Here is a 23,998-nt window from a genome sequence, read left to right on the forward strand (position 1 = left end):
TTTGTGTGACGTCTCACTCTTGTTTGTGTGACGTCTCACTCTTGTTTGTGTGACGTCTCACTCTTGTTTGTGTGACGTCTCACTCTTGTTTGTATGAAGTCTCACTCTTGTTTGTGTGACGTCTCACTCTTGTTTGTGTGACGTCTCACTCTTGTTTGTGTGACGTCTCACTCTTGTCTGTGTGAAGTCTCACTCTTATCCAAACTCCCCGTCGAGGCCTCATTACGTCACCTACGAATAGACCTCTCCTATGTGACGCAGCACAATATACATATTTGTATATTGTGAATCCGCGATTATCACGCAGGCAAATAACACTAAAGAAGTAGTTCGCAGTTAAAAGTTTGAAAATATTGATATTGAGAGCATTAATATAAAAGTATGGATTTTATTTTAAACATAAAATGATCAAAAGATCATTAAAAAGTAGGGAGACTCTGTTCAAATTATTGTGTAAAGTAATGAACTTGATGTTTACGTTCTTGTTTTGAAAGTTGTTTACGTTTGACGTTATGTTTTTTCGTCATTCTACAGTGACGTCACAGTATACGCGGCCTAAGAAATCGCTATCCCATAATGCCTAAGTGGAAGAGTTTGGTTTGTGAGCAAACGAACTCTGGTGGAAGTTTGACTCTTATCTACATGTATGTGATGTCTCACTCTTGTTTGAAGAGACAATTCATTGAGTGGCTGACTGTATTTGCACACTATCAGTGCTAACCAATCTGATTAAAATCTTACCCTATATATTATGATCCGCTCACGCATATCTAGGGATCCTTAGTACAGCGATTTACGTGAGCGGGTCATAGAATCTGATTTTAATCAGATCACAGTGCTAACATAAATACTGCACTGTTTTTAAAGGATTATCATGTGTCAAAGACCAGTATATACATTGTACTGTACTATAACACTGTGGTTGTTCTTTTCAGAGTCTAATTTATGTATTCATGAATTGGTGTACGTTTCAAATGCAAAAAAGAGACAATTTTGAGTTTAATGTACTCATTGAATATAAAGGATATACAAAAACATTGCCTGATATATTTGAATAGTCTGTACATAGCAGACAGTTTGTTAAATTTCAAGGAATTTGACAACAGACTAAATGAGTTACAACCTACATGTAATAGTTCGTTTCTTGGATCATTCGTGTACGTCATTCTTGTACGTATGACGTCACTGTCCGCAGTTAATCATGACTTTCACTCCCTGTCCACTTCTGGCCATCTCAAACGCGTCCAAGGTCTGCTCCAGTCTGAACCGGTGTGTGATCAGCGGCTTAACGTCAATTTTGCCACAGGAGATCATTTCTATCATCGTGGGCCAACTATAACAATGAAAACAACGACAAAAATTTTACTTCGAGCCAACTGCAACAATGACTTAATTTTACTTGCAAACCAACTTCAACAGCGAAAAACCATATGACAATCTGCACTTAGGTAGGACCAATTGTTACAAAGATTTTCTTTTTTTTTCTTTTTTTAGATCAAAAATGAAAAAGTCTGCATTAACGCGGGAAACAAAAACACTAAATTGATCGTTTTACATGAATCTAACTACCACGAATTATGTCATAGTGGGTTAACTACTAACTGGAAAAAAATTCCCATGGGTCAACTACTCAATCCGCACCACAACAACGAAACAATGCAAATCGATCACGAACTTTAAAATTACAATAACCTTCGAAGCATTCACACAAATAAACCAAGATGTCCAAGAACCATCACACATCAATGATATACTCGTACCTCGTAATAACGAAAATCAAAATGCCTCTAGCAGCACAACACCTGACCATCTTAACTAAAACATAGATTAAAAGTAAGTGAAAAATGTAAGGGACGTTCTTCGCATTATGCATGCTATCCCATATAGAAATGGCTCTCCGTCAGCGTCATACATACGGGTATCTTGTATATTCGGTCTTTGTCAGCATTAAACATACGGGTCTCTATCAACATTATACACACACACACACACACACACACACACACACACACACACACACACACACATATATATATATATATATATATATATATATATATATATATATACAGGACACAGCTTTGTCGGTTCGTAGGCCTCTCAAGATCATTCTGAATTACGCGTATGTTCATCCTTCAAATTTTTATAGAATCAGCGGCTGTCCGAAAACTGTTTCCTTTGATGTAGATTAATTAAGTGATAATCGAACAGTCGTGATGAATCACTGTGTTAAGTTTTTTTACCATTAAATTTGACAAAGGTTAGTTAGGGGTGGATTAGAAGTAACACAGTGTTATAACAGAGTTTACGCATGAATCGCTTTTGAACAACGCTTAACAATTTTGTTAGCTTTAACGCAATATTAACACTACGTTGAAGTTGGTCAACTTTGGAAAAACCGATCCCAGGATTCAGTTGCATAAAGGTTTGTTAATGACGTCACTAGCAGAATTCGATTTGATTGGAATATATTATCTAACTCTGACTTACGTGTTGACATAGCGGAACGATCCTTTGATCTCTATTTCCTTGGCAACAGTGGCCACAACCGGAAACGAAACGGAGGTAGGTCCGTGTCCGATTATGATTACCTGACCCCCGGGTTTGGTAGCCTGAAACAAACAAAAGTATAAATATTTATGTGCTGCGTTGGAGTACATGCATGTTAACGAAACCATGATTTCCTGTGGAAAACCTTCTTCACCGTCAGTTTTAAAATACGCAAAATATTCTAAGGAAAAAAAGGATCCACTTCATATGGCCTTCTTCTAGATAATGTAAATCAATCATAGTCATAATTTCATCTTGATTTGCAGAAAAGAGCGCGAAATTTCAATTTTGTTATGATATAGCATTGAATTTCAATAAGAATACATGTAATTACACATTGAATGGGAATAGGCATTTTAACAATAACAAAAGTGCACAAACTCTTTCAAATTTTTATCATAAGTACTAAATGCCCTTAAGGAAATATCAGGTCATGCGCATCAATACATGTACAACTCACGTGAACAGCGAGGTTGACGGCGAACTGTGCCCCGCTGCACTCAATGGTCCTGTCTGGCATCGCCCCCATAAGATCCGCCAGTTTCGCAGCTACATCCTCCTCTTTGTCCTCGCGCGTCACCAGAAAAGTGTGGGTGGCGCCACATTTCTTTGCAAACTCAAGACGCGAGGCGTCTATATCTGGTTTTAGTATGAAACATTCAATTGTTGTAGTACATTGTGCTGACAGTATCGTCTATCAATAACTGTATACAGTCTATCATATATAAGTATACTGTATCAAAATGTCGACAGACGAAAAAATCGAAATATGAAAATTCATAGTGAACATGATACAAAGCATGTACATCCCCGTACGGAGAAAAACGTCTAGATGCCATATTGATAATAAAAGGATAATGGAATCTGGTTACACAAAACATATGCATGGACAAGAGGCGAAGTCGTCCTTATGGACAAAACATATTTGAGTCGATGGACTATTTCTGACATTTTCATATCTTAGTGGCTACCACATCGAGCGAGCTTCATTTCATAACCAAAGGAAGCGTTTATTGCCTCCAACGAAGTGTTTTAAACCCGACCCCGAATCGACATTCAACATCCTTGTCCAAAAGACTAAATTTGTTCCGGCTACTTGTGAAATGACACATATAGTTTTACCTGTCATACAAACAGCAGAGGCGCCCAGAGCCTTAGCGCTCAACATGGCACAAAGGCCAATTGGACCTGCACCCGTCACAAGGACCTTTTGACCCAAAGTGACACCTGCTCTTCGACATCCGTGTAAACCAACCGAAAGAGGTTCTACGCATGCTCCCTCTTCAAAGCTCACGTTATCTGGAAGTCTGTCAAAATAAACAGTTTTATATCAAGACATTATTTCATAAACATTATAACTTTAACCGTGTGTGGTATTGGTCGCGGTAGTTCAGGAATAGATCGTTTTCATCGTGGCCGTGAGGTTGTGAGTTCGAGCCCCGCTCAGTTAGAAAGGGAAAGCTCTACCACCGAGTTATCGAGACCAATGGAAAACTGTTGTAAAAATGTAAGTGCAGTGTACATGCATTGTACTGGTGTGTAAGAGCAGTGTACATGACCTGTACCTGTACTGGTACAGTGTACGTGTATTGTACTGGTGTACGTATATTGTACTGGTGTATATGTATTGTACTGGTGTATATGTATTGTACTGGTGTATATGTATTGTACTGTTGTACGTATATTGTACTGGTGTACGTGTATTGTACTGGAGTACGTGTATAGTACTGGTGTAACTGTATTGTACATACATTGTACTGGTGTGTAAGTGCAGTGTACATGACCTGTACTGGTGCAGTGTACGTGTATTGTACTGGTGTATGTGTATTGTACTGGTGTACGTGTATTGTATTGGTGTACGTGTATTGTACTGGTGTACGTGTATTGTATTGGTGTACGTGTATTGTACTGGAGTACGTGTATAGTACTGGTGTAAGTGTATTGTACATACATTGTACTGGTGTGTAAGTACAGTGTACATGACCTGTAGTGGTGCAGTGTATGTGTATTGTACTTGTGTACGTGTATTGTACTGGTGTACGTGTATTGCACTGGTGTACGTGTATTGTACTGGTGTACGTGTATTGTATTGGTGTACTTGTATTGTACTGGTGTACGTGTATTGTACTGGTGTACGTGTATTGTACGTGTATTGTACTTGTGTACGTGTATTGTACTGGTGTACGTGTATTGTACTGGTGTACGTGTATTGTACTGGTGTACGTGTATTGTACTTGTGTACGTGTATTGTACTTGTGTACGTGTATTGTACTGGTGTATGTGTATTGTACTGGTGTACATGTATTGTACTGGTGTATGTGTATTGTACTGGTATGCGTGTATTGTACTGGTGTACGTGTATTGTACTGGTATACGTGTATTGTACTGGTATATGTGTATTGTATGTGTATTGTACTGGTGTACGTGTATTGTACTGGTGTACGTGTATTGTACTGGTGTACGTGTATTGTACTGGTGCCTTTACTTGCATTCCAATCAATAAATTAGTGTATACTGAGGGATTGTACTTGTTACACATGCGTATACTTACTTAAAAGTGAAATCTGCGGCATGCACGAAATATCTGGCTAGGGCCCCATCGTCAGGAGGCGTGACCAAAAAGTAGACTTTGGGACACATGTTGTAACGGCCCGTCTTGCAGAACTCGCACATGTGATATGTGGATCTACCGCCACACGGTCCCCTGAAAGTGAGACGGCAATGTTTATCAACAACCTTAAACAACAAGAACCTCAGGAGCCACATCGCTCACACGAATCACCTTGACCCTGCTGTTGTTCAGCTATTGTGATTTTTAAAAGATTTTTGGTCATCTTTATTCCAGTGAAAAATTCTTACCCCATATTGTGACCTCAACTTAGACCAATAGAAACAAAACATAACCATGATGCAATGTCACAAGATAACAAACACCATGACATGGAATAGTACAATATATTAACGCCCAACCTTAAACAGTTCAGAAGATATTGCCTAGGTTAACCTTTCTTAAAAGTAAGGTAAAATCCTAGATCAGGTGTCAAGGTCACAACGTCTAAATCTGTGGTAACAAAAAGAGAGGTCTTGTCAAAGGGAATGCATGAAAAGCGAAGATATCGAAGAGTGATCACTCCTACAAGGAATACAAAATGAAAAGTTCGGTAGACACGGACCTCTGGACATACCAGAGGTGGGACCAGGTGCTTAAGAGGAGTAAGCATCCCTTGTCGACCGGTCTACCCGCCGTAAGCGCTAACTCTTGATCAAGTAAACTAAAAATTCGTAGTCAAAATTGGTGTGCCGAGAACGGCATACATGAAATATCAAAGATATATCGCCCAGCATTCACACTTTATGAGCAAAATTAAAGTTTCGGTTAAATTTTTCAAATTTGAGTCAAACTTTAAGGCCAAGGTCACCTCGTCAGACATCATTGCATCAAATGAAATTTCTTGCCATAAGGAATATGAAAGCCCTACTTTAAATAGTTTAGGAGATATTGCCTTAGTTAGGGTTTGAATAAATGAATCAACAAAACTTAAAACATTTTAATTCTGATGTGATTCAGTGTCGTCCTGCTAATCTTGAAAAGATTTTTTTTTTATTTCTGGTATATACCCATATCTAACTTTAATACTCTATAATTATCTTCTGGGCCCCCTGAATTTAACAAACTTAGATTTACACTATCAGAAGACGCTTGCATTAATCACAGGCACCTGAAGTATGGATATTACCCCCCCCCTTTTTCATAATTTTTTTTTTGGTGGCAATAATTTCTCTGAAATGTATGAATTCCCAGTCTATCTCATCCCTCTTTCGATTCATGTAATCGTTTCACGCTTTTTGTAAGCTTTAAAGATTGGCCTTCTACCGGTATAATAAAATACACAAGGTAAGAAACAAAACAGGGGGTCCCCGTTTCCGGGCACATTTTCCAAGTAATTACAGCGTTACCTAAGGAATTTTGACGAGCGGCAGGTCGGGGAGATGTCATACTACAAGTTTCTTCAACTCAAAACCCATCTCATCTCTTTTATTTGACACAATCTTGCGTGCATTGATCGGACAGGGCTTCATCTCTTCCACTGGCAGCCAAAAAGGAGGTCACAGAGTACGAATTTATAACGTGTCGTGTGATTGGTCCGCGAATAATCCCGAGACCCTTCGGATGATCCCGAGACTAAGCAATGTCTTTGCGAACCAATCACACGGCGCGTACAACAAATTCGTACTCTGTGACCTCCTTTTTGGCTGCGTTACTATATATATTTTAAGATGCGTCACTATACCTATATTAAGGTGCTTGACTGTACCTATTTTGAGGTGCTTGACTATACCTATTTTGAGGTGCGTGACTATACCTATTTTGAGGTGCGTGACTATACCTATTTTGAGGTGCGTGACGCCCTCTCCCACTTTACTGATGACTCCACTGATTTCATGACCTAGCAGTAACGGTTTAGTGACCACAAAGTGACCAATGGCACCCTCTTTCCAGTACTTGACATCAGAACCACAGATACCCACTCTCTGGACAGCAATCTGCACCTCTGTAATAGATAGAAAGACAAACAGATAGAGAGACAAACAGATAGAAAGATAAAGTGTGTAAAATCAATCTGAAACATACATAAAAATAGTACAAATTCAATCATTTACGAATCTTTAATTTATGCATTGTCTATCTATAGTTGCATGCATGTGTGTACATGAGAGAGAGAGAGAGAGAGAGAGTTCATTGCATTCTTTGCGCTTTATGAAATATTTCAAATGTTGTTTGTATCTGTTTGTATCTAATATTCTTGAATGATCCTCTTATGTTTACGATAAATAACTGTATCCCATTTCCATTCTTAATGCCCGTGTAGCGTGTGACAGCGTGGCAACAATTCCATCGTCATCTAGCGCGCTATTCACGCGCTGCTAGATTTGATTCCACAGGTCGTGAGTTCAACACCGGGTTGGGGCAGAAGGGGGTATCCATATATGGTAAATTTATCTGTTATTTTATGCAGTTATGCCTTTATGGTTGATATAGGTGAAGGCACGTGACTTAAGTCCTGTGAAACTAATATATATATATATATACGGTATCAGTGGAGTTAGCGGGAACGCCACATCCAGTCACATGACAGGCAAGGGGAACGTCACATCCAGTCACGTGACAGGCAAGGGGAAAGCCACATCCAGTCACGTGACAGGCAAGAGGACCGGCACATCTAGTCACATGAACTGTGATTCACAATACATGTAATGTGCATTCTCTACACCAGCCAAAGGGGTGGGAGTGGGGGGTCCGGGGTTAGAAGCCCTCCCCATTTCGCCTGGAAAACAAATCATGCATGGTAAAATGGTAACCCCCCCTCCTCAAAATTTCTTGGATCCGCCCCTGTCGGGTCGCATAATGTTTATGAACATGTAATCGATTTGTTCCAGATACAATGTAGCAATCTAGGGTGGTCTATTTCATTCAATCAAAAGTGACGCTTCAATATCGATATATCCCTGTGAGCTCGAAATAAAAGACACCACAGGGTCGCCTGCCGCTTCTTCTTCATCTTAGATATTTTATTGAAAGTAGATATTAAAGGCAAACTACATGTAACAACTCAACTTTATGACTAACGGGATGATATCAGCTACTCCATCGTTAACTTCCCACATTTATGTAGCAATATTCCATTATCCCCTGTATACCGAGTATGGTGTTTATATCTCTCAACTGATTCGATACACAAGAGCTTGTTCTGCGTACGGTCGGTTTTTAAATGGAGGCAAGATACTGACAAAAGAGTTGACGGTTGTTATGGCAATCTGGTTTGCCAATAAAATCTATCATTGGGTGAAATGCTGTCTGACTGTTTTATACTGATTGTTATACTGTTCGTCGCACACTGATTTTGACAACGGATTACTCCATTTGCCTGGTCGGGATGTGGGGCTCGCCGCGGGTGTGACCGGTCGACAGGGGATGCTTACTCTTCCTGGGCACCTGATCCCACCTCTGGTGTGTCCGGGGTCCGTGTTTGCCCAACTATCTGTTTTGTATTGCTTGTGGGATTTATGAAATTTGTCGCTGTTTGTTATCTTCACCTTTCATCTATACCTTCTGGTTCCGGATATAAGACAATTAAAAGTGACGCTTCAATTATTCAATATCTACCTTATGATACCGGGTATAAGACAATAAAAAGTGACACTTCAATGATTTAATATCTACAAGCTTATGATACCGGGTATAAGACAATTAAAAGTGACGCTTCAATGATTTAATATCTACCTTATGATACCGGGTATAAGACAATTAAAAGTGACGCTTCAATGATTTAATATTTATACCTCCTGGTCCCGGGTCTTTGATTGGACAATCCACCTATAGAAGTAGAGAGAGACAAATAGACTTACACATGAGAATTACGGATGCATTGAACAGAATGAAAGATTTCTACGAGGTACGTGTAGCCATAGATCGCCTTTCTCAAAAGTTAACGTGTTATCGTGTATCAAGTACGACTTCATATCATTTTATGTGGTTCTTGATCGCGACGCATGGAGAGTGCCGTAAACGCCGCTACCCCCCCCCCACCACCACCACCACCATCACCACCACCATCTTATTCAAAATACAAAACATTATTCCTGTTGAATAGGTTTTTAGTTTTCTTTATGCTTAGAAGATTCTTTTCAATTAAATAGAATTTAAGTATACATTATATGTTTAGATTCTCAAGATTTCTTTAGCTGAATAAAATTTAAATATGTGTTAAGAAGATTTCTCTCAGTTGAATAAAGTTTTATTTACTTTATGTTTAGAAGATTTCTCCATTGAGTGATAGTGATTGATTTAATTTTTTTCCCTTTGTTTAAGAAAATGAAACATATCTGCTTAAAATGTCAAACTAATGGGTCGGAACGGGGAAACTTTTTTTACTCAATGCCGTATTCTTTTATCATTATCAGGTCAACTCTATTATCAATATCACCCCCGGACTGTAAATCCCCTGTTGATCAAAAACCTGCATGCTTTGTTTTTCTTTCTTTCTTTCTTGTAAAAATTCAGATCAGTGTGATCAGGTTTTGAAGTGTTGCAGAATTAAAGTAAGAAAAAATTAATTATAGTAGGCTAGGGATATTCATCATAAAATAACCGTTCCCCGCAGTTAAATTTAGGACAGTTCATAAGATCGAAAACTAGGACGGAGTGGTCAGTTTGTACAAAAACGTGGCTTCCACACATACAGAAATCAGACATTTTTATCTATGTTATAGAAATCTATAGTGGTGTGCAGAATACACTAAGTATCAATGATCTGTTAATTTGTATATATAAATATTAACCACCAATCGCAAATCTCCCTTCTTATACAACACGGCTGACAGGTTGCTAATGCTCATACTGCCTGTAATATCGTAGAAGGGAAATAGTTCAATATATATACGTGTCAGTGTGCATTATAGAGATTTTTTCTCTCCCTTTTAATCATAAAGTTTGACCACAAAAATTACTGCGAAATTCAGTTGGTCTTGTCGAATGTTTGATTTCCGATACTGAAAAATAATTTACAGCCAGAATTCTTACCTTATGTGCGAATCTGTACTAGATAAACAGAACAGCCCGACCTACATAATGCAAGATAAAGTTTCAGGAACCGCCAGGCAGATCGTGTACAAAACAGACAGGCGGATCCCGAAGGTCTTTCCAGGAAAAAAGCACAAGCTCTCTCTCTCTCTCTCTCTCTCTCTCTCTCTCTCTCTCTCTCTCTCTCTGACGGAACCTCAGTCTTTCTCAATAAGTAAGAGGACGTCATCACTGTGTCTAGAAGAGAATATAATACACACTTTACTGACCAGTAGTACCAAAAAGTACTAATATGTTGGGTATAGCTATATGGACACTAATAGTTTTTATATGATACTCTCTATCGAATTTCGAGAAAGAATATCAGTGAGGACATATGTGTCCCCATACCACTTAATTGCTCCCACTAATCTGATATTTAAGTTTTTCACATTTTGTGGGTCACATTTATGGAGACGTCGCTGTAAGAACAGAATGTTGTCTTCCGAGTCGTAGTGCACTTCTACCCTCACATTTTCCGTCAAAATAAAAGATAAAAAGATACACACAGTCGCTGATTCAAATTACGTATACCAAATTCAAACCTACTAAAACATTCAGGACACAAAATTCCCAGAAGGTGTTTCACTTCAAAACAAAATGAAAGTGAATCTTAGAAAGCCGACACATGATCCAAACTCGAAAAAATCGGCGAGATTTCAGAAAATGTTTACGATTTGCCTCCTTTTTTGTTAATGCATGTAACATATATAAATGTTGTTGATTATCAAATCATTTTAAAACTTAATTATTACGTTCGATTCCATTTGATGATAGGAGTGAAATAAACTTAAATCAGCATCAATTTATCAAACCAATTAATAGGGAATAACGATATATAGGTGGCATAGGGAGATCAGGAATTTGTGAAAGTTGGGGGGGGGGAGGAGGTGGTCCTAGCACTTTATCTTTTAGATACTTTTCACAATCTCCACCCCTACCCCATTTACACCTTTAACTGCTTGTGTATATAACATCAATCATAGGAGAGATCTTGAGATAGTCTTATGCATAAAAATGTTTAGTTTATTTATTACGTATACATCTTTTCAAAGTTCTAGTCATTCTAATCGCCATACTTAGATCTGATTTCGTATTGAAATAAAAAACAACAACTGATTTTAATGTTACTCCCAAGAGGCCGGTGGTCTGAGGTAAATTTATGATGAAAAATTCTGCATTCTGGGCATCTCCTGGCATTTCATTTTCACTTTCAAATTGTCTACTTCTTAAACAAAACGTTTATGCTACATATATGCTTTTTAAGAATTCTTAAGTGAAAATATCGTAAATATTATAGATTAATGTGTCGTCATATTTATCCAAGAATCAAAAGATATACTGGTGTTCATAAATCTGAATGATGCAATGTGACATGTAAGTATTCACCTTTCATATCATTTTGACTCAAAGGATCGTTAAAATTGAAAAACTCTTAAACTGTTTGGTCCGCAAAAAATATGGGGGGGGGTGTTCGACCCCTTGGAACCACCAGCCCCCGTCTGGATCCACCCTTGGGTGGGACCGTCACATATTTTAAACGGTGATTAGAATGACTAGAACTTTCCCGCCGTAGAAGTTGCTTATCTCTGAACATACATATATATGTCTCTGAAAATAGCCTTCGCTTTACAAGTTTTACCAGCCTCTCTCTCTCTCTCTCTCTCTCTCTCTCTCTCTCTCTCTCTCTCTCTCTCTCTCTCTTATTTCTTTCTCGCTCCCATTTCTATCCTCTATCAGCAGAATTTATTCAGAAACTCCTATCTGAGAAGAAGCAATCTCTTGCTGTGACCTTCAATTCGACATTTAGATGAAAGGTGAAGATAACGAAAAGTGATCAATCTCATAATTCCTCTAAGCAATGCAAAACAGAGAGTTGGGCAAACACGGACCCCTGGATATACTAGAGGTGGGATCCGGTGCCTAGGAGGAGTAGGCATTGAATGATGTAGCTTTCGAAAAGAAATCTAAACAGATACATGAACTGTAAAAATAACGATCAGTGATCAATCTCATAACTCCTATAAACAATACAAAAGGGAGAGTTGGGCAAACACACACCACTGGACACACCAGAGGTGGGATCAGATGCCTAGGAAGAGTAAGCATCCCCTGTCGACCGGTCACACCCACCGTGAGCCCTATATTTTAATCAGGTAAACAGAGTAATCCGTAGTCAAAAGCTGTGTGTAAGGAACGGTCTAACAATCGGCATGAAACACGTCAAAAATCATTTGACCCAATGATAGGTTTTATGGGCAAACTAGGTTGTTATAACGGCTATAGAAATTTAAAAATGCTGACTTTAAACAAGACTATTGAAACCCCTCTAACATAATTTTGTTTCTTAAGTCTACCTCAATTTAAACCTGGCCATACGGAGAGAGCAAGTTCTTGTGTATGGAAATAGATGACATAAACACAATATGCAGGTGATAATGGAATATTGCTTTTTAGACATGAGGAGCTGAAATAATCCCATTTGTCATGAAGTTGAATTAGTTTGCCGTAAAGTTCCTTGCTCAATAAAATATCTTAGTACGAAGCAGATGTGGAATATGTCTGTAAGTGTAGTATTTGTAACTGTAAGATCTATATTGATTTGTGACTTCCAAATTTTTTAGAAACCACTGGCACCTGAAGTGTGGATAGCGTGTATATAAAGATCATATGTACATACCCCCTCTATGCAATGAAAAATAAATATAAAACTAATATAATCTATCCAACTAACTAACGACTTTAAAGGGGGAAGATTAAAAGTGCAATGTCTGACCAAAAAAAAACAAAATTTACAGTTTTCACCAAGACTCCCCACCCTCACGTTCCCCATAAAACTAAATACATGTATGATGAATGTTGAAACTAATCGATTAACAAGTATAAATAACACTCTGTATACCTTTGAAACTATTGATTGATTGCATATTGTTTAACTTCCTTCTCTGTATACCTTGTTCACAACTAAAAATATACATTCAAACTATTAAATGTTCATTTATATCATGTGGCGTAAATGTGTATTGTTTATTATAAAGCACTGTCCAATTTATTATTAATGTATTCATTTTGAATTTTTCATTTAACATGCATTCGGGTTGTAGAATTCAGTTTATTGAACAAAATGAAGCCAATTTTGATCTGTTTAATGCGATATAACCTAACTTTTAAAATTCGCGAATATTCAGTGGTGAATCTAGAGGGAGGGTTCAGGGGTCAGGTCGGACCCCCCTCCCTCCTTGTCAGAAAAGTTTGCTTAAAAGGGAATCAATAACGCATGTTGAGGGTAGACCCCCTTTGAAAACCAAAATCAATGGTAGAACACCCCTCCCCCTTCAACACATTCCTAGATCTGCCTGTGATATTTTGCATCAAGATGGGTTACATTGTGTTAACATTGGTTAAAGTTTATTAGCTTCCTTCGTTGAAAGCAAAATGATAAAACTACACTGTACAAACTTTTAATTCATAAAAAGGTAAACAAGTACTGATACATAAAAATCGCTTGCGCCGCGCAAAGATTCACTTCGCAACGTAACGGCGAAGCGAAAGCCGCCATCTTGGTTATTTACATAAGTGGAGTTTGTAATTTATCAAAAACGCAAGATGGAGTATGCAACAAATTTTAATAGGTGTTCAGAAGACATGCGTAGGCTAAATATATGGGATAAAGTGCAGTTGTCCCTATATATATTATGTAGGCCTATTGTTTACTTCATAGCGCAAGATCAGACTTCGGAGTCGCTCAGACAGACATTACACAAAATACGCAATGCAACAGAAAATGCAGAATTATTTGCGGTTTTTTATTTCATTAAAGTTTTATCAAACTGCGTTATAACTTACCCGAGCATGAACATTGTCACTAATTCAATCCGACACAGTAAAATACAAGCAATGCACAGATCGCAATCCACATGTCAATAAATGCGATGAGACGTCATTTAACAGGACATGACGCATTTTATGTTTTGATAAGCGGATTTAATCTGTTTTGTTTGCCAGAAAATTGCCGCAACTACATGTATTTGCCACTAGTGGTAAATCATTTTCAAAAGTCCCAAATGTTTACCAGTACTTTGCTACAATGTTTTACCTCTACTGGCAAACTTCTGCAATGTTTTCGTGAATAGTTATGGCCAACAAATTTATTTGCCATAAACTTGTCGCAAAGTTGCAGCAAACATTAAGTTTTGGTAAGGGTGTCAAGCTCAAATAACCCTGTATCAAGAAAAGTTTTCGCATTTCAAGGATTTAATTCGCGCTGGTGTATTTAGGGATGTCTAACTATGTTTTGACTGCGGATAACTCCGTTTACTTGATCAAGATAAAGGGAACACGGCGGTTGTGACCTGCCGCCAGGGGATGCTTACTCCTCCTAGGCCGGTGATCCCACCTCTAGTATATCCAAGGGTCCATATTTGCCAAACTCTCTATTTTGTATTGCTTATAGGAGTTATGATATTGATCAATGCTCGATATCGTCACCTTTCATTCATGTTTGTGATAAAAGAGTTTCCAGTATTCGCATATTATGATGTACATAAAATTTTATTTACGTACATCAAACTTCATAACATTTTCCTTTTAGATTGAGACAAAGGGTTTAGAATTTCAACGGATCGTGGTGGTCAGTGGAGTATTGAGTTAAAAAGCCCTGATTTTACAACAAAATGGCAAATGTTACTGAAATAAAAATCCAAGGCTGTCAACTGAATACGTCCTTAAACTGTTACCCTCATGTTGAACAACAAAACAATTATTCAATACCTCTCATTACCTTATCTATGTTTGTTGGAGTTCTGGCTCTTGTGTTCAACAATTGTATATTAGTTCTTATTGTGAGGGAAAATAAGATTAGGCTTAACCTGTACCACTTCTTAGTTCTTATGCTGTGTGTGAGTGATTTTGTGGTAGGGCTGGCATTCGTATTTGCTATCCTACGCCAATTGCTTCCAGCTGTTAGGACAAGCAAAGTTTTTGCGGTATTGAACAGTATGTTAATGACATTAGGAGTCTCTCTGTCGCTCTATCATACCTTTTTGATTAGCTTACAAAGGTGTTTGGTAATTTGTAAAGAAAAATGGAACAATTTCGTTTTTCATGAAAACCGAAAGTACATTGTGTATGTTAGTGGTTGGATCGTCATATTGATAAGCAACTGCCTCTTCATTTCACCGCCCCCGGATTCACCTACTGGTGACATAATATCATATGCCTATAATGGTCACTATAAGGCATTCTCAATATATATGAGGTCTTTAATACTGGCTCTCCTATTTTCCACAGTGCTTCTGTACGCAAGAACTATTGTATATATGTTGAAGGCATACAGTCCCCCAATAAGCAATCCAATGCTTTACAAGTAATTAAAACAATCGACATTCACATGACAGAGCCACATGCCTCTAAAAACACATGTACTTCGTCATCTCTGACAGCTCAGGTCAAAGTCAAACCAATGAAGTCGCGCGGTGAACAGTCTAAGATCGATACACTTAGACGTAAAAAGGTTATGAGTACATTGTACCTGGTGGGTCTCTTGATCACCCTCCTCCTGATTTTTACAGGACCATTTCTTGTAACACAGCCATGGCATGATACATTGTCCATTAGATTTAAGGGTATATTGTTTTGTTTGTGTTGCATAAATTCAACGTTGAATCCCATCATATATGTGTGGAAGCTGGTTGATATCCGGGGAATTGTGAAATCAGCACTGTTTTGTTCCAAAACGTAAATCCAAACGTGCACACAAATGTAGATATTGGCAAATTGATTGTAGATATTGGCTCATTCCCTTCAAAATAGGCAATGATGTGCGGAGTGCAAAAGCAAATGGTGACTATCGTTTAAGATTGGATGCTACTTGAAAAGAGTACCAGTTTCACATTGGAATACCAATTTTGTAGATACTTATCTGCAATTGCTCCTGGATTGTAACACACTATGCGTACATGTATATTGTGTAATATACCGGTATCACAACATTTTTCTATAATCAACATCAAAACTTTACACGACCATTCCTCACCATGAATTAAAGATCAACAAAAATGGAAAAAGGAAACATCAGTTATCCAAAAATTAGTTTGTTACACACCACTTTGATTTCACCTACAAGTATTCTGCAAGTTGAAAGGGAAAAAAATACGCTGGAGTTCCTCATTGAAAATATTTTCGTACTTTTTAGTGATCAGCTCTTCCAACAACCTGCTGGAAGTCCCATTGGCACGGATTGTGCTGCTTTGTCAACTGGTCTGTTTTTTATATTCTTATGAAGCAGAGTTATCGAAAAGCTTCCAAGTGAGAAGAAAAAGTTCTTGCTGTGGCCTTCAGCTCGACACTTAGATATATCGACGACGTTTTATCTATTAACAAGAATAATTTTCCTTTATATGTTTATTCAACATATCCTCGTGAACTCGAAATGAAAGACAAAGCAAAGTCCTCAACATTTGCTTCCAACTTAGATGCTTTATTGAAAATGAATATCAACGGCAAACCAACAACTCAAATTGTGACAAAAGATATGATTTCAGCTTCTCCATCACCAACTTGTGTTTTTTTTAATGCTCTAAGTCGTCAGTACAACCTGTCATTTTGTCAAATGCTGTCTGACGTATTTCATACCGATTTTAAGTCGTTCTTGGCACACTGATTTTGACTACGGATTACTCCGCTTATCTGATCAAGGCAGGACTTACGACGGAGTGTGACCAGTCGACAGAGAATGCTTACTCCTCCTAGGCACCTGACCCCACCTCTGGTATATGTATGTCCAGGTGTCCCTGTTTGTCCAACTCTTTATTTTGTATTCCTTATAGGAGTTATAAGATTGATCACTGTTCGTTATTTACACCTTTATATGAGCTATACGATTGATCACTGTTCATTATCTTCACCTTTATAGGAGTTATAAGATTGATCACTGTTCGTTATTTACACCTTTAAATGAGATATAAGATTGATCACTGTTCATTATCTTCACCTTTATAAGAGTTATAAGATTGATCACTGTTTGTTATTTTCACCTTTGATTTGATTGACATATTTGACCTCGATAAGAGTCCAGACATTCTAACTATAAAACGAAGTTTGTCTGAATTCAGTATAGAGAGGAAGTAACACACGTTTTGTCCTAACACTGTACGTTCTAGAATAGAAGGCTGTGGAAAGTTAATGTTAGTATAGTAGAATGTCTGTGTTTATCAATTTTGTATTCTTTATATTAGGTATGATATTAATCGCTCTTTGATATTTTTACTTTTTTCACTGTAAATTGTGTTGTTAGAAGTACTCGTTAAGCATTCGTTAAGCATTGCACGGAAAATCATTTTGACTTTGATATGTGGGTTTTGAATTGGACTTAATAACCAATTTGTGACAGTTTATATTTTCGTGTATAAATTCAGCTCGACGATAAACCAGCATTGGACACCGTGTATGTGAACTTTGGTGAGGTGTACTGTGTGTTTGTTAATTCATTCAATGGTGTATTTTTCTGTAAATAAATGTGAATAAATTGTGAAATATTTGCATTCTTTGTGATTGATAACTTCTGGCCAAAGGGTTTATTCTGACCCAGGGAAATGTATTAATTTCAGCGTCTCCATTGTCAACTTCCAATACTTAATTAGCAATATTCAATGATCACATGCATCTGGTGTTTATTTATGAAAAATAGTTTGATGTTACAGGGGCTTTAACAGTCTCGTTTAAAGTCAGCATTTCGCAAATTCTATGGTCGTTACAAGGATCTATGCTACCAATAAAACATACCATTGAGTCAAATGCTGTCTGACGTGTTTCATACCGACTACTAGACCGTTATTGACACACTGATTTGACTAAAGATTACCCCGATTACTTGATCAAGACATAGGGTTTACAGCTGGTATGGCCGGTGGGCGTAATCGATGGGCGTGACCGGTCAATAAGAGATGCTTACTCCTCATAGGTACCCGATTCCATCTCTCTTAAATCCAGGGGTCCGTGTTTGCTCAACTATCTATTTTGTATTACGTATAGAAGTTATGAGATTAATCGCTATTTTTTATTATCTTCCATAGCAATATTTCAGAGAGGGGTGTGTGTGATTGCTTTTTCTATTTGGTGTTTGTTGTTTGGCTACACGATATAAAAAACATTGCAGTAATCTAACGGCTATTTAATGATGAAAACGTCATGACACGGCTTCTTTACAGTCCCAGTGCATTCACAATTCTACTCTTTTCTAGAAAACTACACTGTGCAATTTCAAAAGATACTTTTGAGTTGGCAAATGTAACATGAATTTCAAATGAAGGAAATTTTATGTTACCTAATTAATAATTAGATGTGGTTTGATTTGAAGACGTTTTCTCAACACAATAAAAACGATCGGAAACACGTTTTACTGCTTGCAAGATCTTTTCATAGTATAATCGACACAATCGCTATTGTACACATTCTTTTTAGAATATAGCATTGATATACTCGTACATTACTTGCCTACATTTAAGTAAATCTACGCGAGTCATAAATTAGCTTATGAAAGTCAAGATAATTGTATTTTGAAACAAGCACACACAAACACTCACATACGGTCGACAGAGGATGCTTACTCTTCCTATGCATCTGTTTCCACCTCTGGTGTATCACGGATCCATGTTTGCCCAATTCTCTAATTTGTATTGCTTATAAGAGTTATGAGATTGATCACTGTTCGTTATCTTCCCCTAGCACATAAAAACTCACGTGTACGCGTGCCAAATTAACATTAACCTCTCACATGCATCTGAATACTTCTTAATGTTCTGATAGTTTTATAAGAAACTTTAGCATTTGGTGACACTGGGGACATAACTGGGGCTGTAATTTACAATAATATTGCCCTATTCACTCCTTGACTTTTGCTTATTAAGTACGCAATTGTATATAGCGATATGTACTGTAACTTTGATTTGGGACTTCACCTCGAATTCAGAAGTGTAATTGCTAGTGTTACTGCTAAACACCGAAATAATATTACCCGTCTGTTGCCTGCAAGCATTCTAACATGCATTTTCTACATCGTAATTTCCCGTATGATCAAGTAACACGTTATTTTGAAAAACAAATATCAGGTTGCTCTACTAATGAACAAAAATTCAGGTGATGTACGTTAAAAGATGATCGTATAATGATAAAGCGATACGATATAAAAATTCTCTAAGTGAACAGTGCTGGGAGCAAGCGTATAATCAAAGTAAACATGCTATAATATAATAACATATCAACAGTCATCAGCGAACTACATCATATCCCCGCAATCCTCTAGATACTCTACCATTAATATAAAGGCCAACAGTTGTTCTTTGCACTTTTCAAAGACATCAATCAATTTGAAATATAAATAAAACGAAATGTAATGCTGGTTATAATACATGTAGATGCCCCTGAACTTTTCCACTGTTTACGTACATCGTGATCATTTATAGAAATGGCTCCATTTGAAAGCGTGTATCATGTATGCAGATTTAGAACGATTTCAAATTCACAATATAGTAACAAAATAATCTTTGTACATATTGATGAAGGTTTGTTTTACCAAATAAAAATAACAATCATTTGACAAGCGTATGTCCAGTCAAACACCAGAGTGACAGTCGAAAATAGTTCGCGATCAAGATATTTCATGTTACGGGAAGCACATGCCAGGAACACATGTAACCCACATATCGGTTCGCAAAACAACAGATATATTGCAGAGTTGCTGAAAATTGTGCACAGCTCGTGGTGTTTTAAGCTCTCATTCCAGAATTCTCATTTTATGGGATGTATGTCAGTAGGTCACTTCTAATCTAAATACAAAATTGTAGCCCAATACGTCGACAAGCACCAGAGATATGGGTGCGGACAGACAAACAAACAGACGAATTGAAACCTATTTACTCCCATTTAAGAGGGGGTACAATAAAATAACTTCTGTGTAATCTATCCTAAAAAATCAATAAAATATTAGCGGGCGACGATTTAGGACGGGCGACAATTTGGGGTGCACTATAGTACATCCAAAATCGTCGCCCCTAATGATAGTGTAATATTGTCCCAAATCGTCGCCGGGCTTGTTCTGGGTATAGTCAGTTTTTGAATCGAGGTAAGCTACTGACAAACAAGTTGATGGTACAGGGATTTCAACAGTCTCGATTGAAGTCAGCATTTCGCAAATTCTATGGTCGTTATAACGATCTAGTTCGTCAATACAACCTCGCATTGGGTCAAATGCTGTCTGACGTGTTTCATACCGATTGTTAAGCCGTTCTTGGCACACTGATTTTGACTGCGGATAAATCCGTTTACCTGATCAGGATATGGGGCTCACGGCGGGTGTGGCCGGTCAACAAGGGATGCTTACTCCTCCTAGGCACCTGATCCCACCTCTGGTGTGTCCAGGGGTCCATCTTTGCCCAACTATCTATTTTGTATTGCTTGTAGGAGTTATGAGATTGATCACTGTTCGTTATCTTCACCTTGCATGAGAAAATCAATTGCCTGATTATATGTCCAAAAAAAAAAGAAAAGGTTATATATTCATTTAGAGACTTATAACACAGCCAGAATCAGTTAATACCAAAATGTTGCTGAATCAGCAAAAATTGTCATATAGTCAAATGAACAACCAAATATTGTTTAAATAGTGTCCTATTTGTGCTCATATATTAAATACATGTATCTAGATTATATACATAAACAAATTGAGTATTATCTCTATAAGTAATTGTAAACATTTACATTTATGGCATATCAAAAATACACAGTGAAATACATACAATGATAATAGTCATCATTAACAGTTATTCAAATATTTAACAAATTTGTTGATTACATTTGTTGACTTAGATATTCTAGGCTGCTTTGAACCAGATAATGGTTAACTGCAAACATTTCTCAACCCATTATGAGAATCCCTCTTGTGTATAATCTCTAATTTAGAAAAACATTTTGAAATCATAGTAGATATGACATTTGCCTTAATAAAAGATTCCAAAGACTTCTTGAAGGAGTAATAATTCAATCAGAACATATCATATTTTTCTGAAAAATTGCATAATGTCAACAACTTAATTTCAAAAAGTTTTTTCAGTACCTTCACAGCAGCAATAGCATCATGTTCCCAAGTAGTTACAAGAGTATTTTGTTTGAAATTTACATCATTTTTACCAAAATATCTCTTGGACACTTTCAGGGTATCAATAAAATCAATAACAGCACTGGCAAAACTATCAAATAATTTGTATCTGACAAGCTAATTAATCAAAATTGGTAAATCAAAGTTTTGAATGTTGTACCCAACCAAAATAGGTTTACCGCCAACAGACACAACAAATTCTATAAACTGCTCGAGTCCTTTAGATGGCTTCTGATGCTCAACAACCCTGTCATTGTGTTTCATCCCTCCACCAACAAAAGTAATTCCGGTTACTGTGGATGTATCAAGACTAATGGGGGACTGTGGTGTCGAGTCTATGTTGAACTCTCTCTCTCTCTCGCTCTCTCTCTCTCTCTCTCTCTCTCTCTCTCTGTATCTCTCTCTGTCTCTCTCTCTCTCTCTCTCTCTCTCTCTCTCTCTCTCTCTCTCTCTCTCTCTCTCCACACACTGCAGCAATTTGAACAATATCAGATGTTCTGGCTGAAATAAAATTATATTTTCACTTCTAAGTCAACCGAAACATGCCTCTCTAGAATGAAACTAGCCAAATAAAGACATATGTAACTTGATCATAACATAACAAATTCTTCACAAACCTAATCCAGTCGTTTCTAGGTCAAATACCGCGTAGGAATTGCAATCACTTGGAAGGGAATCTGGTTGATTTAAAGAAATGTCTTCCAGATCAATTTCATCTTTAAAACCAATTTTGCTGCAGTATGTGTCAGCTGCAACCTAAACACACAAGAATAAAACATTAAGTATGCACAAAATCACAAAAAATGAATTGCTCGTTATAAGCAGTATTTATGTAATTACCTTCAAGAATAGACTGTGATGCATGTATTGCAGACCACCGTTCTAACTTCAGCTCTAAGCGTCTCCATTTTGTGCTTCCGCTTTTGTCTGCTTTGGAGGATTCGGGCTATTTAACGGTAAACTGTCCTAGAGTAATTGCCAATCTCTTATTCAACTGAAAAATAACAAATGAATCAGTAAACTTGCCTTTCTAAATAAAGATCAACTGATGCTCATCGAAGTGAAAATTATCAGTTTTTTTTGAAAAAGTAAAACGTTTGATTTTTGTCAACAAAAGAAGAAATCAAATGTAAAATGAATTAAGATCTCCTGAAATGTTAAACTGCACATGCATTAAAATGTTCGGAAAAAAACCTGTTAAAAAGTATTAAACATCAACAAGACATAAAACTAATGAAAACAAAAACTAAACACCGAAAGAACTTTTTTTCAATCAAGAACATATACCTCTATTATATAATTATACCCATCATTATTTTGGCAAACTGTTGCAGATACAGTAGTCTGCAAACTTTCTGAACCCCCATAAAACGTATTAGATGGACATTTTCAACAATTATGTAATGTTTACTTTAATTCACTAGCAAAAAAGAGAACTCATTATAACTCCCTATTTGCTGATGCATGACTAGACTTTTTGACATCATAGACAGTTGCTTCTTCAACAAAAACGGAAAACGGAAATATTCATATCTAGTGATCAGTCATTCAAAAACTTACTTTGTTAAACATCACTCTGATTCCACGCACAAGTACTCTGAAGTTGAAATAAAAAATATGCTAGAGTTCCTCATTGACAATATCTTCGTGGTCTTTGGTGATCAGGTCTTCCAACAGTCTGTTGGAATTCCCATGGGCACGAATTGTGCTCCTTTGTTAGCTGACCTGTTTTTATATTCATATGAAGCAGAATTTATTCAAAAACTTCTACGTGAGAAGACAAAATATCTCGCTGTGACCTTCAATTCGACTTTTAGATATATCGATGACGTTTTGTCTATTAACAATGATAGTTTTCATTCATATGTCGATTTGATATATCCCTGTGAGCTCGAAATAAAGGACACCACAGAGTCGTCCACTTCAGCTTCATACTTAGATATTTTATTGAAAGTAGACATTAACGGCAAACTAACAACTCAATTGTATGACAAACAGGATGATTTCAGCTTCTCCATCGTCAACTTCCCACATTTATGTAGCAATATTCCATTATCACCTGCATATGGTGTTTATATATCTCATCTGATTCGATATGCAAGAGCTTGTTCTGGGTATAGTCAGTTTTTAAATCGAGGTAAGCTACTGACAAACAAGTTGATGGTACAGGGATTTCAACAGTCTCGATTGAAGTCAGCATTTCGCAAATTCTATGGTCGTTATAACGATCTAGTTCGTCAATACAACCTCGCATTGGGTCAAATGCTGTCTGACGTGTTTCATACCGATTGTTAAGCCGTTCTTGGCACACTGATTTGACTGCGGATAACTCCGTTTACCTGATCAGGATATGGGGCTCACGGCGGGTGTGACCGGTCAACAGGGGATGTTTACTCCTCCTAGGCACCTGATCCCACCTCTGGTGTGTCCAGGGGTCCGTGTTTGCCCAACTATCTATTTTGTATTGCTTGTAGGAAATATGAGATTGATCACTGTTCGTTATCTTCACCTTGCATGAGTAAATAGGAAAGAATTATTTCTCTCACGCTTTATCCACAGTTTAGTGTATTTATTCAGAAGCTTTGAGAAAATTCAAAATTATCAAAATCCTCAATTGAATTCAATTGCAAAACTAATTAAACAATCAGGACGAGGATATCTTAAAAATGGGTTAC

The 23,998-nt window shown here is 37.3% G+C and overlaps 1 long non-coding RNA gene and 1 pseudogene across 1 annotated transcript; both read right to left on the bottom strand.

The window, feature by feature from the left end:
- Positions 1-986: 986 nt before the first annotated feature.
- Positions 987-9,963, bottom strand: LOC130052491 (sorbitol dehydrogenase-like; annotated as a pseudogene).
- A 12,019-nt stretch (positions 9,964-21,982) lies between these two features.
- Positions 21,983-23,065, bottom strand: LOC130052517 (uncharacterized). Its single transcript, XR_008800864.1, has 3 exons — positions 22,884-23,065; positions 22,164-22,317; positions 21,983-22,079 (listed from the first exon to the last, which is right to left on the bottom strand). It is a non-coding gene; the product is annotated as an uncharacterized LOC130052517 (long non-coding RNA).
- Positions 23,066-23,998: the final 933 nt, after the last annotated feature.

This window comes from Ostrea edulis, chromosome 3 (genome assembly GCF_947568905.1).
Source record: "Ostrea edulis chromosome 3, xbOstEdul1.1, whole genome shotgun sequence".
Taxonomy (NCBI): domain Eukaryota; kingdom Metazoa; phylum Mollusca; class Bivalvia; order Ostreida; family Ostreidae; genus Ostrea; species Ostrea edulis.